Raw genomic sequence first — 16,739 nt, forward strand, 5'->3', positions numbered from 1 at the left:
GGCCCAATCTCAGCCCCGCTGGTGAGTTGGGGCTAACAGGGCCTGGTACAGGCTGCAAGGCTAATTTAGGATCCAATGAGATGAGACGTGTAGGGTGCCCAGTGCCACCTGTGAGGCATCGCTGTTGGGAGACCAGAATGTTCTGGAGCCATTACCCCCACCAGGCAGGGAGGACACCTCCTGGAAGCCTCTGACCTGCCTCATGGGTCCAGCCTGGTCTTTCACAGCTGGAAGCAGGGGCTGGCTGTGCCTTTTCACTGAAAAGGGCGGCATTTTTGTTCTTTCTTGAAAAAATAAGCATTACTGTTCTTTAAAGTAGATGTAAAATTCAGGTCTTTGAGATTTTTTACAGAGGGATTTTCATAATATACATGTGACCACCAATTCTTAAACATTTACTATGCAAACTGTTTTAAAGTTAAAAAAAAAGCAAATGGTTCTGTTAAAAAAAAAAAAAAAGTACCAAAAACCTGTAAGCAGCAAAGCTGGAATTCGGGCCCAGGTGTGCGGGACACTGCCTCTCTGTCTGCTCCGGTCCTTCCATGAGTCCCTGCTGAGCTGGCACCAAGAGTCCCTTCCCAGCCCCCCAACCCCCCAGGCCCCCAGCCCCTCACTGTCCTCTGGCCTCTCATTATCTCAGTTCCGCACATGGAAAATCAATAAATAATTTGCATAGTGTTCTCCCCTCCTGCCTTTTATCAATATTTAATGACAGGCTGCGGGATGCTTTTGGTGTGCATCCTTCTGGGGCCCCTCCTAATGGGATAGCGACAGAGGTCTCTGCAGGTGCCCGGGCTCACAGATTGCCTCCTGGATGTGGCCCGGGTGGCCGCGATTGGCTGTACGGGCGGCAGGCTTGGAGTCGGGGGAACGCGGTGATGAATTTTAACAACCTGGGAAGACTCTGGCACCGGCCGCTGTGCAATTAGCGGCCTGCGGATGTCAGGGTGGGTTCCAGATGGGAGGCGCTGGGGAGGGGGGGCTCCTCTTTGCCAGCTTGGCTGGGAGGGTGCACGTGGGGTAGGCTGGAGTCAGACATGGTGCGGGGCGGGGGGCTCTTCCCAGCCGTGTGTCCTCTCTCACAGACTCAGAGGGAGGTGGTATTTAGTTTGGCTCAGCAGCTGCCCAGAAACCCTGACCCCTTCAGGGCTGCACATCCTATGTGAAGCGGGGTCCACCCGGCCCCCTCCCCCAATAACGTAGAAGCTGATCACCCCCTTTCAGAGTTCAAGCCTCTCTGAGAGAAGCTGACCCTGATCCGCATCCATTAGGCGGTGGCTTTGGGCTGAAGTCCACATTGGCTGGTAACAGGGTCAGTAAATAAGGCGGCTCGGTGACAGTTCCGGAGGCACAGATGAATACATAACGTCAGCTTCCCGCCTGTCCCCATAACCAGGAGGGGTGGCAAGGCTAGCCGTGTGTGGGGGGGCTCACTCAATGCTGCTGTGAGTCTCTGGGTCTGGATTCCACGTCCATAAATATTTCGCCCCCGCCCCCCAGGAGGCCCAGCCTGCGGCGGTGGCTGCTTCCCCGAGACTCGAGCACGAGTGTGTGTGGGGCCAGCACTAGCCAGGAAGGAGGTGGCTACTGAACTGATGACAGCTGGTCCCTCTGATATATGGAGGCTCTGGGCTTGGGGATTATTCCGCCTGTGGATTTATTGCCCTTCCGGAAGGCAGCCCAATGGGCCTGTGGGCTTGGCCTCAAGGAATGTTTGGCTTTGGGGTGAGAGGGCTTGGAGGGGGATGGGCTTGCTCCTTTGGGGGCCAGGCTCATTCCCTCGGAAGCAGGACAGCCCCGAGGCCTCCCCAGGGTCCTCTTTTGGGACAAGCTCCCTTTGTCTTTGAGGACATGGGAAGACCCCGAGAGGGAGCTGTCGCGAGCTGCCGACAAAAGCCCACTTTACACTCATCAGCTCGGCGGGAGCTCTGCGTGTGGTCCAAAGCCGTGTCCCCTCTGTGGCGGGCGGCATGGCGGGGGCAGCTGGGGCCCCTCTATCCTCCCGCGGCTGCACGTGCTTCCCTGCGAAAAGCAGGGTGAAGCGGCGTCTCGGGGCCAGGACCCTGCTCTGTAGTGGGCGGGGGGGTCCTCCAGAGGGAGAGGAGGAAGGAGAGGGCGTTGGGCTGAGGGGATTGGAATCTGGGGTCACAGGGCTCTGCCAGGGCTCCTTCGCCAGCCACCTGCCCCGGCTGGGAACTCAGCCACCCTGTGTCTCTGTTCCCATCTGTATCTGGGGACTGCAGAAACTGCCTCCTAGGAAGTCAGGAACATGGGGCACACTGGGGGCCCTTTGAGTTCCCCTCTGCCCTGCTGGCTCTCGGCCCATCCTGACTCTCCCCACCGGAGCTCCTGGAGCCGACCCTGCATGGGCCCCACCCAACTCTCTCAGGCTCGGACCTGCTGATGACTCTCCACACTCAGGACCCACTGTCTCCACAGGCCATCTGTGTACCCTGCATCCGCACAGGTGCCCTCCCCAGGTCCCCAGAACTCCTGCCTCTCAGGCCGGGCTGCCCCGGGGAAGGGAGCACAGCCAGGAACCAGGTCTGCAAATGAAACGCTGGTCAGAGCCTCCCCACCAGGCGACGTGGTGGGCGGCGTGCAGGCTCCCTGGGCTCTTAGGCACCCCCGGTGGCATTGACAGCTGGGGAGAGAGGTGGTCTCAAGGACTATGGAGTCCTTCCTGAAAGTCTCTGCTCCTACGCAGCGGAAACGAGTGAGACTGGGAGTCAGCCCATGGCGAGGAGCTGGGGTGGGGGAACATGGGGACCTGAGACCCAGGCAAAGGCCACCAGTGCTCCCGAGGCGTGTAGCCTGAGCCTTTGGCCCCCAGAAGGGGGTGCGGTGGGGGCACCCCCTGGGCAAACCTGCAGCATAGAACAGCACAGCGGGCCGGGGCCCGGGCAGGTGGATGTGGAGAGGTGTTCCGGGGGGTCTCGGATGCTATGAAGAGATGAGAGGTGTTCAGACGCCATGAAGGGGGGGATGCCGCCCTGTGGGTGGAGGGTGGTCTGGAAGGCCCCAGGCTGAGGGGCAGCCCTGGTGGGTGTGGGCTGGGGAAGCCTCTGGGCAGTGGCTGGCCTGGTGCCCTTGAGCTGCTCTACCCCTCATGGTACCAGGACCCTTGGCGCCCAGATGTGCTGGGAGCCTGCACCCTGCGGAGGGGGGCCAGGCCCCTCCTCCCCGCTTTGTCCTCTGCAGCCACCTTGGGCCGCCACCCTCTGACCTGCTGGGGGGTTGTCTCTATGCGTCATCTGGGTGGCCTGAGCCCGGCTCTGATGACTTCACATGGAGCCACCTGCCAACAGAGACATTGGCAAAGCAGCTGCTCTGGGACCTGACAGAAAAGATAAAAATGATGGAATGTTTGTTCTCTGACATGGAAAACCAGGCTCCCACATTTAGGGCAATTGGAGAAAGATCTTCCTGCTCACCTCGGAGCACAGGTGAAAGACCTGCTCTCCTGCACACCTGCTGCTCCCTGGGCCAGGCACAGCCGCCTCCCGTCTTCTGATGGTGCTGTGGCTGTGGCCTGGCTCTGCCTGCATGGAGCGTTGTGCGAGTTAGGGGGTCTCTATGGTGTCAGGGAGCTTCGGGCTCCCCTGGGCTCTGTGCACAGGCCTCTGGGTGGGGCTGGCAGGACAAAAGAAGAGGAAGAAATCGAAGTTAGTCTCAAACTGCTAGACCACAGATCCCATGGGTGGGTCATTCAATGTGGTGAGGGACGGTAGGTGGTGTGACCAAGGCCATCACGCAGGGGCACCTGAGGGTGGGAACATGCGGCCAGCCTGTCCCTCAGGCCTGCCTGGGGTCCTCAACCCAGCATGGGTCAGGGACTGCTGGCCTGCAGCCCAAGAGACGGGGACTCCACTCCTGGCCTTCTGCGTCTTTGCTTGGAAGGCTCTTATGGCTTTGTGGCCCATCCCCAAGTGCCAGCTCCTTGGGTACAGCCTCCTGTGTCAGTGTCAGTATGGGGTCATGGCACAGGGCTGCCCTGAAGGGTGCAGAGGAGACCAAAGCCACAAGCTGGGTCTCTTGAGGGCAGCTGCCTCTCGGACCCTTCAAAATGGGTTGGGCCCTGACCCTGGTCTTGGACCAACCCTGCCCCTCCCTGCCGAGGTATAGATGGAGCTGTCAGGGACTTGGAGGCCAGCGTCTTCTTCCCAACTGCCCGCTGTTGGAGGCCCCCAACAGACTCCCTCAGTTTTCTTGCTAAGGCCTCTGCCACGCGGGGTGGTGGCTGTGCACCCTACAGCATGTGCCCTGTACAAGCCCCTCTGGTCCCCTGCTGTGGCCTTCACCGTTGGCCAAGTTCCTGCTCTGGGTCACTCTGCTGATGGCTGAGGGGGCAGGGTGTGAGGGCGTGGTCCACTCCCAGACCCCTACTCTCCCCAAAGCCCCTCCCTGACCCTGCCCTCCCGCCTCTGCAGGCAGCCTGCCGCCCCTGCCCCCACCCCAGCTGCCTCCTCCTTTCTCTGGCAACCTCCTGCCTGGGGTGTCCTGGAACTGCAGCCAGGGGGACCAGGTGACCTTGGACACGGCGTAGCTGCCTGGGCCACCCCCTTTCCTTGGTAATTTGCGGAGACTCCGGAGGGAGCATGAGCAGCTGAGTGCTGGGGGAGGGGGCTTTCCTCTTCCTGTCTGTCATGTCCAGCCTGTGAAGAGCACGCTGGCTGAGCTGGCGAGAGGGGTGGGGGCGTCCTGGCGCTGCTTCCGCACCCACTGTCACTGTCCCGGCCCTCGCTGAGTGTCCCCGGACCCGTGGGCCCGCGTCTATGCCAGGCCTTGGGGAGTCCTCCAGCCTCGGAGCCTCTTCCCGTTCTCAGACCTCAGTGCGAGGAGGAAATCGGGTGAGTTGAGGTTAATGTTTCCATTAAACCTGGATGGATTTTCCCTGCGTGGATGGAGCTGTTACGCGCCAGGGCTCCGAGCAGCATGGACGGGGCCCCAGCGCAGCCACGCTCCCGAACGAATGCCCTCCTGGGACGGCCCGGCTGCCTGCCCGCCCCGTGCCTCCGCCTGCCTGCCCCCTGTGCCTCTGCCGCCAGGCCTCGCCCTCCCTCCTCTCCTCTCTTGTGAATAAAGGGCCTCAACCCCACCTACCCGGTGTGCTGAGGGTCCCGCTATACTTAAACTGTAGTTAAAGCAAAAACAAACAAACAAACAAAAACAAAAAAAACATGCAAAACCCCTGTGGCAACAGCTTGTCCCGTGCATATCATCTCCACTAATCCATGTCTCCTGCTCGGGGTCCTGCGGTTTCCAGGCCTGTATCTGCGGGTACTTATTTTCCATTTCCTCCCGAGAGTTTAGCCTGCTAATGAGATTTTGGTGTCTGGTATCTTGGCACATGTCTCCAAAGAGATTTATGGGGCTTCCCTCTCCTGGCCCCTCACTTGTCCTTGGCAGGAAGCTCAAGGGGTTCGATGTAATCTGCTCCAGGGCCCTGGGGAGGGGGCAGAATGTGCTGGAAGGCAGATCTGGGTGGGGTCTGCGGCCAGAAGCTGGATGTCTGCTGTGGAGGAGCCAGGCTGGTGGCGTGTAGTCTGTGGTGGCCCTGGGATAACCAGAGAGGGGTGTGGGTGGGGGTCGCCTAGACACCGGCCACCTCGGAGCCAGTCTACAGACTTGGTGTCTCCGCCAGCGCCAGTGATCTGAGCCGAGCGCCCCCTGCTGGTGTTTGGGCTTCCCAGTCCCACTTCACAGTGGGGGCTCCCGGCTCAGACCCACCCATCCATGCCACAGCACTCAGCTCAGGGGCTGGATCCGGCCGGGACCTTGGGTGCTCGGGGGCCCCATGCTCTCCAGGGACAGGGACCTTCGGCTCCACCTGCTGCCTCAGGTGGTCTCATCCATGTGGCTTCAGCCCATTTTCCAGGCAGGGGACAGAGCAGCAGTGACCACAGGGCTGTACAGACACCTGGGGCAGAAGGAGCTGTGGGCCCCTGCCTGGTCCAGAGGTTTCCAGGCCGCAAGCCGGTCCCTAGCTGCTGAACACCGGCTGGGCTCGGCCTGGGTGGAGGAGAGGCCACAAGGCTTGGGTCAGGGAGGGCCTGACCTTGCTGTGACCTTGGGCACGTCTCCCTACTCTCAACAGAGTGGGGCTAAGAGCAGTGCTGTCCTTGGTGGGATGGAGGGTAGATGCCTCCCAGGGGGGTGTTGCCGACCCATGGTGGGTAGATGCCCACCATCACCCCAGCTGCATTTCCTCCTGGGATCTGGGGCTGCTCAGAGTGAAGGCAGGTGTGGTCCCAGGGGGTTGCTCGGAGTGAAGGCGGGTGTGACTCCCGGGGGCAGCTCGGAGTGAAGGCAGGAGTGACTCCCTGGGGCAGCTCAGAGTGAAGGCGGGTGTCACTGCCGGGGGGCTGCTCAGAGTGAAGGCGGGTGTGACTCCCGGGGGCTGCTCTGAGTGAAGGCGGGTGTGACTCCCGGGGGCTGCTCAGAGTGAAGGCAGGTGTGGCTCCCGGGGGCTGCTCAGAGTGAAGGCTGGTGTGACTCCCCGGGGGCTGCTCTGAGTGAAGGCAGGTGTGGCTCCCCAGGGGCTGCTGTGAGTGAAGGTAGGTGTGACTCCCCAGGGGCTGCTGTGAGTGAAGGTAGGTGTGACTCCCCAGGGGCTGCTGTGAGTGAAGGCGGGTGTGACTCCCCAGGGGCTGCTGTGAGTGAAGGTAGGTGTGACTCCCCAGGGGCTGCTCGGAGTGAAGGTGGGTGTGACTCCCCAGGGGCTGCTCTGAGTGAAGGTGAATGTGACTCCCTGGGGCTGCTCGGAGTGAAGGCAGGTGTGGCTCTCAGGGGCTGCTGGGATTGGAGGCGGGTGTGACTCCCGGGGGCTGCTCAGAGTGAAGGCAGGTGTGACTCCCGGGGGCTGCTCAGAGTGAAGGTGGGTGTAGCCCCCAGGGGCTGCTCAGAGTGAAGGCGGTTGGGACCCCCGGGGGCTGCTCAGAGTGAAGGCAGGTGTGGCTCCCGCGGGCTGCTCAGAGTGAAGGTGGGTGTGGCTCCCAGGGGCTGCTCAGAGTGAAGGTGGGTGTGACTCCTGGGGGTGCTCTGAGTGAAGGTGGTTGTGGCTCCCGGGGGCTGCTCAGAGTGAAGGTGGTTGTGACTCCCGGGGGCAGCTCTGAGTGAAGGCAGGTGTGGCTCCCAGGGGCTGCTGGGAGTGAAGGTGGGTGTGACTCCTGGGGGTGCTCTGAGTGAAGGTGAGTGTGAGTCCCGGGGGCTGCTCAGAGTGAAGGCAGGTGTGGCTCCCGCGGGCTGCTCAGAGTGAAGGTGGCTGTGACTCCCGGGGGCTGCTCAGAGTGAAGGTGGCTGTGACTCCCTGGGGCTGCTCGGAGTGAAGGCAGGTGTGGCTCCCAGGGGCTGCTGGGATTGGAGGCGGGTGTGACTCCCGGGGGCTGCTTTGAGTGAAGGTGGGTGTGACTCCTGGGGGTGCTCTGAGTGAAGGTGAGTGTGGCTCCCGGGGGCTGCTCAGAGTGAAGGTGGGTGTGGCTCCCAGGGGCTGCTCAGAGTGAAGGTAGGTGTGGCTCCCAGGGGCTGCTCAGAGTGAAGGCGGGTGTGACTCCCCGGGGCAGCTCAGAGTGAAGGCGGCTGTGACTCCCGGGGCAGCTCAGAGTGAAGGTGGATGTGACTCCTGGGGGTGCTCTCAGTGAAGATGGTTGTGACTCCCGGGGGCTGCTCGGAGTGAAGGCAGGTGTGACTCCCCGGGGCAGCTCGGAGTGAAGGCGGGTGTGACTCCCCAGGGGCTGCTCAGAGTGGAGGTAGGTGTGACTCCCCGGGGGCTGCTCAGAGTGAAGGCGGGTGTGACTCCCCAGGGGCTGCTCAGAGTGGAGGTAGGTGTGACTCCCCGGGGGCTGCTGGGAGTGAAGGCGGGTGTGGCTCCCAGGGGCTGCTCGGAATGAAGGTGAGTGTGACTCCCGGGGGCTGCTCAGAGTGAAGGCGGGTGTGGCTCCCGGGGGCTGCTCGGAGTGAAGGCGGGTGTGACTCCCCGGGGCAGCTCGGAGTGGAGGTGGGTGTGACTCCCCGGGGCTGCTCGGAGTGAAGGTGGGTGTGACTCCCCGGGGCAGCTCGGAGTGAAGGCGGGTGTGGCTCCCAGGGGCTGCTCGGAGTGAAGGCGGGTGTGACTCCCGGGGGCTGCTCGGAGTGAAGGCGGGTGTGGCTCCCGGGGGCTGCTCGGAGTGAAGGCGGGTGTGACTCCCGGGGGCTGCTCGGAGTGAAGGCGGGTGTGACTCCCGGGGGCTGCTCGGAGTGAAGGCGGGTGTGACTCCCCGGGGCTGCTCGGAGTGAAGGTGGGTGTGACTCCCGGGGGCTGCTCGGAGTGAAGGTGGGTGTGACTCCCGGGGGCTGCTCGGAGTGAAGGTGGGTGTGACTCCCGGGGGCTGCTCGGAGTGAAGGCGGGTGTGACTCCCCGGGGGTGCTCTGAGTGGAGGTAGGTGTGACTCCCCAGGGGCTGCTCGGAGTGAAGGTGGGTGTGACTCCCCGGGGCTGCTCAGAGTGAAGGTGGGTGTAGCCCCCAGGGGCTGCTCAGAGTGAAGGCGGGTGTGACTCCCCGGGGCAGCTCGGAGTGAAGGTGAGTGTGACTCCCGGGGGCTGCTCAGAGTGAAGGCAGGTGTGACTCCCGGGGGCTGCTCAGAGTGAAGGTGGGTGTAGCCCCCAGGGGCTGCTCAGAGTGAAGGTGGTTGTGACTCCCGGGGGCAGCTCTGAGTGAAGGCAGGTGTGGCTCCCAGGGGCTGCTGGGAGTGAAGGTGGATGTGACTCCTGGGGGTGCTCTGAGTGAAGGTGAGTGTGGCTCCCGGGGGCTGCTCAGAGTGAAGGTGGGTGTGACCCCCGGGGGCTGCTCAGAGTGAAGGTGGGTGTGGCTCCCAGGGGCTGCTCAGAGTGAAGGTGGGTGTGGCTCCCAGGGGCTGCTTAGAGTGAAGACAGGTGTGGCTCCCTGGGGCTGCTCAGAGTGAAGGTGGGTGTGGCTCCCAGGGGCTGCTTAGAGTGAAGACAGGTGTGGCTCCCTGGGGCTGCTCAGAGTGAAGGCAGGTGTGGCTCCCGCGGGCTGCTCAGAGTGAAGGTGGGTGTGGCTCCCAGGGGCTGCTTAGAGTGAAGACAGGTGTGGCTCCCTGGGGCTGCTCTGAGTGAAGGTGGGTGTGGCTCCCAGGGGCTGCTTAGAGTGAAGACAGGTGTGGCTCCCTGGGGCTGCTCTGAGTGAAGGTGGGTGTGGCTCCCGGGGGCTGCTCAGAGTGAAGGCAGGTGTGGCTCCCGCGGGCTGCTCAGAGTGAAGGTGGTTGTGACTCCCGGGGGCTGCTCAGAGTGAAGGTGGGTGTGACTTGCTTCAGATCTCATTGACATAGATCTTAGGCAAGTGGTTTTCATTCTCTGGAGCCAGTTTTCTTACCTGGGAATTGGGTTAAATCCCGGTGGCCTTGGGCTGTGGTGGAAGTTAGACAGGACAGCCACATGCCACACACTTGATAGATGTGTCACTGATGGTCACTGGTGGGTTATGTGGGGCCACTCCTCTGCCTCTGACTCTAGGATCCCGTTAGTTGTTTACCAAAGTAGCATGTCCACCAGGGTGCTTCCGGGTATACGGCTTGCTTCCAACTCTCTCACTGATATTTTAGGTCTGCTAATACTTGGAGAAATCTTTTGGTGTGAATTATTCTCAGCAGCTGCAGGGCACCCTGGTTCACTTTCCCGTTTCTCAAGCTCCAACGGCACCCGACACTGTTTCCTGGGGAGGAAGCTGATGTGCCTTTAGGTGGACGCCTGTGTGAGGCCAGCCCAGGCCGAGCTGGAACTACCAGCCTTCCGCGGGCATGCGTGCCTGGCCTGCCTCGCCTCAGCAAACACACGATAAATCCCTTTCCCCAGGCCGCCTGCTCCCACTTCCCAGATAGCCGAGCTCTTTCTCACATTTATGTTTCATTTTGTCTGGCGAATATTGTCTTAGATAAATTAGGGAGAGCAGATTAGTGTTTGATTTAGTGGTAGGAACTCCGATGAGCCTGTTTCGTTCTAGTGGTGCCGGGGATGGGATGAGGGTCCCTGGTTCCTCATAGCCCTTGTGGTGGTGGCTCCTGAACCAGGAGGGGTCATTTGCATGGGCCCAGGCTCTCAGTGCAGACCCAGCAGGTCTCCCTGGCCGCTGGGACAGTGGTCAGATGAGATGGCCCCTGTGGGTCCTGGGGGCACAGAGGTGCCACAGTGAGCCAGCCTGGCCCCTTGCTAGCAATAGGCTTGTGCTAGAAGAAAGACAGAACTGACCTGCAGGTGTCAGCAGCTGAGCCTCCTTGTCCTCCCTCCTCTGCACGCTTTCCTGTGCCGGTGTTATTAAGGGGGCCAGGCCAGGAAGTGCTAAATTAGTTATGAGATGCAGGGCTCCAGGGATTCAATGGGGTTGTGTCCTCGCTTCCTGTGCATTTCCTGTGTGCTGGGCATGGCCCAGAGAGACTCACAGACAGATGCCTGCCCTGGAGACTCCCAGGCTGCAGTGGCCAGAGAAGGATCCCAGGGGTCTTATGCGTGTGCAACTTTGGGGGGTCTTCTTTAAGAAAGAAAATTTAAAAATAGAAATATCTAATTGGTTCTAGGCCTTGCAAGAACCCATGTCAGTGGGGGCTTTGCAGCTGAGCTTTCATTAGGGGCTGGATGAATTGCCCCATGTAGGGCCGTCAGCCTGATGAGACCATCACTGTCTCCAGGGATGGGGACTCGCAGGTTAACAGTGACAGAAACTCTCACAGTAGCTGGGGCTGAAGGATTTGCTGGATGAGACCTGGGCATCCTGTGGAATCTAAGGATGGTTGGATCCCCAGGATGGGAGGCAGCTGGGATTTAGGGGCCACCAGGGCCAGGGCCCAGAGGTCTCCTTCCCAGGTCAGGCCTCAGCTCTCTCACTGGTTTGTTCCACGTGTGGCAAATGTGTGGCTGGAGGCTCCCCAATTTTGCATCTTACACCTCTGGCCACCAGAGATAAATTGACTTTTGTTTCCTAGTTCAAGTTCCAGTAACCCTGGAAAAGTGCTGTGATTGGCCCAGCCTGAATCAGGTGGCTCCCTTAGGATAACTCAACTGGGGCCAGGGCAGTGGGGTCACAGTGTACTAACCTAGCAGGTTTGCAATAGCTGTGGGGTGGAGAACAGGAAGTAGTTCCTGGAAAGGGGTAAGTCATACTGATCTCCTTTCTGACTAAGCCAAGGCTACTGTGGGGGCTCAGAGGAAGGTGTGACTTAACTCTGCTTTGAGAACAATGGACAGTTTCGTAGAGGTTGGGCCATTTGGGCTGAGTCTTGCAGTATCAATAGGAATTCACTAGGCAGAGCTGGAGACTAAGGTGACTCTAGGGGGAGGCATGGAGAGGTAGAATTGCTTGGGAAGAATAACTTGTTCAAGGTGATTGGAGCGTAGACTTTGGTGGTGGCAGGAGGGTGGAGTGAATGGGCAGGAAGCTGGGTACGAGGTGGAAAGGCCTTGGACTTGACTCTAGAAATACTAGGAAGCCACCAGAGGGCTTGAGCAGAGGTGACGTGACCAGATCCTTCCTGTGTTCCTGTGAGGATGGGTAGACAGGGCCCCCTGGGAGCTCACAGAGGTGGAGTACCTTGCCCAAGGTGGCGAGAGGGGACGCCCGCAGCCTGGGTCCCAGTGCAGCCCTTGTTCCCATGGGTCCAGATTCCTGAGCCTCATCCACCCCTCCCTCACCACTGCCACCTGGCCAGTAGCCACAGGTGGCTTCCAGAGCACTCTCTTACCGTCCCCCGGGGTTTTCTGGGTACTGACCTTCTCTCTCTCACTTGGGATACCCACCCCTATCAGGGAAATCAGGGGAGGCACTATTGTCTCCTTTACAGAGGAGTAAACTGAGGCTGGGTTAACATTACTTGCTCAAGTCACTCAGCTGAGACGGGCAGTGCTGGGATTTGAACCCAGCTCTGCCTGGCTTCTGAGCCTGAGCTGACTTCAGTGCCCGGCCCCCAGATCTGCACACCAGGGTGCCCCAACTGCCTGGTGAGTGGCCAGGCCAGAGGGAAGCAGGGAGCAGGGTGGGCCCAAGGCGAGGCTCAGCGAGAAGGCAGGAGCAGTAGCCGTGGGGCAGCACTTGGGGTATGTGGGCCATGGGGAAATGGGCACCAGGGGTAGAGCCCCTTTGGGGGGCTGTGGAGGGGGAGCAGCGGGGAGTGCAAGGGGATGTGACACAAGCCCCTTCTGAGGGAGGACTTGGTGGCCGGTTGCTCTTGAGTGGTGCCTGCCTCAAGGCCTGGGCTGTGTCCTGCCCTCCTGCTGCCCCGGCCACCTCTGACAGACCCTGCTAACTGTGGTCAGCCTGGCAGGGCTGGCATGGCAGAGCAGGCCTGTGGTGCCACCCTGACCTGGCCACTGTGGTCCTTATCCTGGGTCAGGAGCCGTCCCCGCCCCAGGCCCACGCTTTCCATCTGCCGGGGACCCTGCCCAGGAGGGGCACATGTAATGCTAGCCTTGTGCATGGCGGCTCCTGGCTGAGGCCTTGACTGAACTTGCATCTACATTTAGACTGAAATGCACCGAGAGGCTGGGCCTGCTGTGTCCCAGGGGCTGCGGATGGGGTGTCCATCCTGCCTGGGTAGGATGCATCTGCAGGGTGCCTCCCACCACACGCTAAAGTGGGGTCATCACCCCTGGGTGGCCTGGGTCACCAAGATGCTACCCCACCGAGCCTGATGGGATGCCTGAGCTCCAAGCCTGCCCCCTCACAGGGGAGATGATGGCCCCACGAAGGCCCCCCCCGGGTGCTTGTGGTGGCCGCTCACTCAGTCTCTCTCTCCAAAGCGGCCTGCCCGTCCGCGAAGTCACTTAGCTGGGATCTAATCGGGTTTCACAGGGGCATAAATTACTCGGCTAGAGGTTGTTCCTGTGGTGTTTCCACCCCGGGCCTGTTATTTACACACCGTGCGGTAATGTAGTCATGGCCTTGGGTGCGCAGTATTTATGGTGTTTGATCGGCTTCCAGCCCAGGCCGCCTGTCCAGGAACATTTGGTGAGATGTTGTGCAGAGCCGCTGGGGACCTCTGCCACAGGCGGGCATCAATCTACCTGGAGCTCCTGCGGCAGCCCTGCAGAGCCTCAAAAGGGCAGGGCGGGCCTGTGGTGCCACCCTGAGCTGGTCACTGTCTGCAGATGGCAGCTCTAGGAGTGATGGCTGAGGACGAACAAGGGTGCGAACTGTCACTGACATTTCCATGGGGCGTGGACGTGACACATGCCGAATGCCATACCTGGCTGTGGACAGTCGCACCGTTAAAGGCAGCAGTGCTAACTGCCGTTCACAGAGCACCCACTGTCTGCTAGGCTCAGTGGAAGATCCTTTGTTTTATTCTCTCCGTGAGTGCTTGTAGCAGCCCTGCAAGGTAGGTGTCCCTCATGGGAAACTGAGGCTCAGTCACTGCAGGTGACTTCCCAAAGGAACACAGCCTGGGAGCTCCATGTGGCAGCTTCCTCTGGCTCTTACAAGGGGAAGGATGAGCTCCCGTTGGTTGCTGGGGTCCCGCCCCTTTGCCTTCATGTCTGTGATGGTGGAAATGCTTCATAAGGAGTGTAAAGTGGTTTTTGTTCCTGACCCAGAGAGATCTGATCACGGTAATTCTGTATCTGCTTGCCTATATTTATCCCCCAAGTCCGGCTGGTGACAGGGAAGCAGATGATCAGTGCCAGGCCTGATAAATTGGACCCAGGGCTGAGGCGGGAGAGAAACCTTGTTTTATTGTTGAAGACAAAGCCGTCGGGCAGGAGGCATATGTTGTGTTGGAGCCCTCGCTGCGACGGAGGCCCTGGGCCTCAGAGCAATCAGGGCTTTCACGAGCACCCCCCACCCACTACCTACGTGGGCGGCAAGGACCCCCATTAGCCCGGCTGGCTGTGGGGGAGGGGCTGACAGAATGTCAGTGGGGTGGAGGGGAGAGGAGGTGATCAATGAGGACTTATTGACTTGCATCTTTCCCCACGACTTGATTAAGACCACTATGGAGATGAGGCCTGAGGAGGGGGCTGGGGCCAGAGCCCCGGGCCAGTGTGGCTTAGGGGATCTTTTATGTTTGGAGGGCAGGAAGGGAACAGAGAGCCGCCGGCTTTGTCAGATGCCTGAAGAGTATTGATCCATATTAGAAATGATAATGAGCCAATTCTGCTGGGCTGGGAGGCCTTAACCATTTCATTGCTTACAAGGCTGTCCTGGTGGGGATGTTGGAGGAGGCTCAGCCTCTAGCTGCTCCTCACCATGTTTCTCCTCGCTCAGGTCTGCAGCTTCCCAGGCCACGACCTGAGTCCACTGATGGTCCTGGAGGTCTGGCCAGAGGGGCAAGGGCAGCAAAGGAGAGGAGCACAGGACTGGGAACGGGAGCCTGGTTCTGGGATTGGCTAGACCCTGCGGGGTTTGCCAAGCACCTGGTGGGTGCCTGACATTCTGCGCATCTCCTCGGGCACCTCTAAGGTGGTCAGGATGACCCTTACTGCTATAATGACAGATGAGATGAAGGCATGGAGGCTCATAGTTGCCAAGAGGCCAGGCCTCTGCCTGCCCCTCCAGCACTCTGGGACGTGATGCTGCCCCTCAGACCTGCCACTTGCTGATGGAGCTTTGACTTCTGTTGAGTCATTTACCCCTCTGGGACCCACTTTCCTCATCTGTAAAATGACAACCACAACAGGCTTGCCGAGATAATTCAGAGAACAATGACAAGGGCTCATACAGTCCAGCCCTGCACCAGCACTTGGTGGTGGGGCCTGGCCTGAGCCTAAAGCTTGACTCTAGCTCTGTGTCCACTTTAGTGAACATTTAAAGTTGAGGAGTCTGAGTTTGCTCCTCCATGGAGGGAGGACATGCGATTCATCTTTCTAAATGGTTGTGAGAATCAAATGAGTCTATGCATGGGGAGTACCTAACATGTAGTTGGTGGTTAACAGAAGATGGCTGTCATCATTGTCATTGTCACCATCACCATAATCATCATTATCACCATCACAACACCCTCACCACCATCATCATTACCATCATCATCATCACTATCACATCATCACCATCATTACCATCATCATTACCATCATCACTATTACACACCATCATCAACATCATCCCCACTGTCATCATCACCATCACCACCATCATCATCACCATCACCACCATCACCATCAACATCACCATCATCACCATCACCATCATCACCATCACCACTATCATCACCATCACCACCATCATCATCACCATCAACATCATCATCACGATCACCACCATCACCATCAACATCACCATCATCACCATCACCATCACCACCATCACCATCACCATCAACTTCACCATCATCACCATCATCACCATCACCACCATCACCACCACCATCAACTTCACCATCATCACCATCATCACCATCACCACCATCACCACCATCATCACCACCATCATCACCATCATCACCACCATCACCATCATCACCACCATCATCACCATCATCATCACCATCACCATCAACATCACCATCACCATCACCACCATCACCATCACCATCATCACCATCACCATCACCACCATCACCATCACCACCATCATCACCACCATCACCACCATCATCACTATCACCATCAACATCATCATCACCATCACCACCATCACCATCACCATCAACATCACCATCACCATCACCACCATCATCACCACCATCACCACCATCATCACCATCATCATCACCATCACCACCATCATCATCATCACCATCACACTCCATCATCAACATCATCACCATCATCGCCATCACCACCATCACCATTACCATCACCATCACCATAACACTCCATCATCAACATCACCACCATCATCACCATTGCCATTACACTCCATCATCAACATCACCACCATCACCATCACCACCATCATCACCACCATCACCACCACCATCATCACCATCACCATTACACTCCATCATCAACATCATCATCACCATCACCACCATCATCACCATGACCATCACCCCATCATCACCATCACCATCATCACCATTGCCATCATCATCACCATCATCATTACACTCCATCATCACCACCACCATCATCATGACCATCACCATTACACTCCATCATCACCATCACCATTACACTCCATCATCACTACCATCATCATCATCACCATCACACTCCATCATCAACATCATCACCATCACCACCATCATCACCATCACCACCATCACCATTACCATCACCATCACCATAACACTCCATCATCAACATCACCACCATCATCACCATCGCCATTACACTCCATCATCAACATCACCACCATCACCATCACCACCACCATCATCACCATCACCATTACACTCCATCATCAACATCATCATCACCATCACCACCATCATCATCACCGTGACCATCACCCCATCATCATCATCACCATCATCATCACCATCACCATTACACTCCATCATCACCACCACCATCATCATCACCATCACCATTACACTCCATCATCACCACCATCACCACCATCATCACTATTGCATCATCATCACCACCACCATCATTACCATTACACACCATCATCAGCATATCACCACCATCATTACCATCATCTTCATCACCATTATCATCACCATCACATCATCATTATAGCTATACCATCACTGTTATCAGCATTACTATCACATCATCATCACCATCATCGCCATCATCATCACCATCATCATTGCCATCATTATCATCACCATCATCACCATCACTATCATATAACCATCATTATAATC

The 16,739-nt window shown here is 58.5% G+C and overlaps 1 long non-coding RNA gene across 1 annotated transcript in view; it reads left to right on the forward strand.

Moving 5' to 3' along the window:
* The first annotated feature begins 4,627 nt into the window (after positions 1–4,627).
* LOC112205401 (uncharacterized) overlaps positions 4,628–16,739 on the forward strand; it is a 67,446-nt gene continuing 55,334 nt past the window's right edge. Inside the window, exon 1 of the long non-coding RNA XR_002939366.2 lies at positions 4,628–4,850. This is a non-coding gene — a long non-coding RNA (uncharacterized LOC112205401). The remainder of the gene's footprint in view (positions 4,851–16,739) is intronic.

This window comes from Pan troglodytes, chromosome 15, assembly GCF_028858775.2.
Source record: "Pan troglodytes isolate AG18354 chromosome 15, NHGRI_mPanTro3-v2.0_pri, whole genome shotgun sequence".
NCBI lineage: Eukaryota > Metazoa > Chordata > Mammalia > Primates > Hominidae > Pan > Pan troglodytes.